The sequence below is a fragment of the Sinocyclocheilus grahami genome, unplaced genomic scaffold (assembly GCF_001515645.1).
Source record: "Sinocyclocheilus grahami isolate Dianchi unplaced genomic scaffold, SAMN03320097.WGS_v1.1 scaffold927.1, whole genome shotgun sequence".
Taxonomy (NCBI): Eukaryota; Metazoa; Chordata; class Actinopteri; order Cypriniformes; family Cyprinidae; genus Sinocyclocheilus; species Sinocyclocheilus grahami.
This window is the reverse complement of record NW_015506106.1, coordinates 94129-94336: the sequence shown is the minus strand read 5'-3', so window position 1 is coordinate 94336 and position 208 is coordinate 94129.

Genomic DNA, 208 nt, shown 5'->3' with positions numbered 1-208 from the left:
TATATAAAAACACAGAAATAAATATATAAATGATAATTCAAAATATTAATAAACAAAATAATAGCATATAAATAACACAGAAAAACACTTGCCATATAGGGTTTATAATAGTATATAGTAGGTTTAATGATCAGAATTGCAAAAGCTGAATATAATATAATATATCTATATATTATCTATATAATCATCTATATAATCATATTGCAAT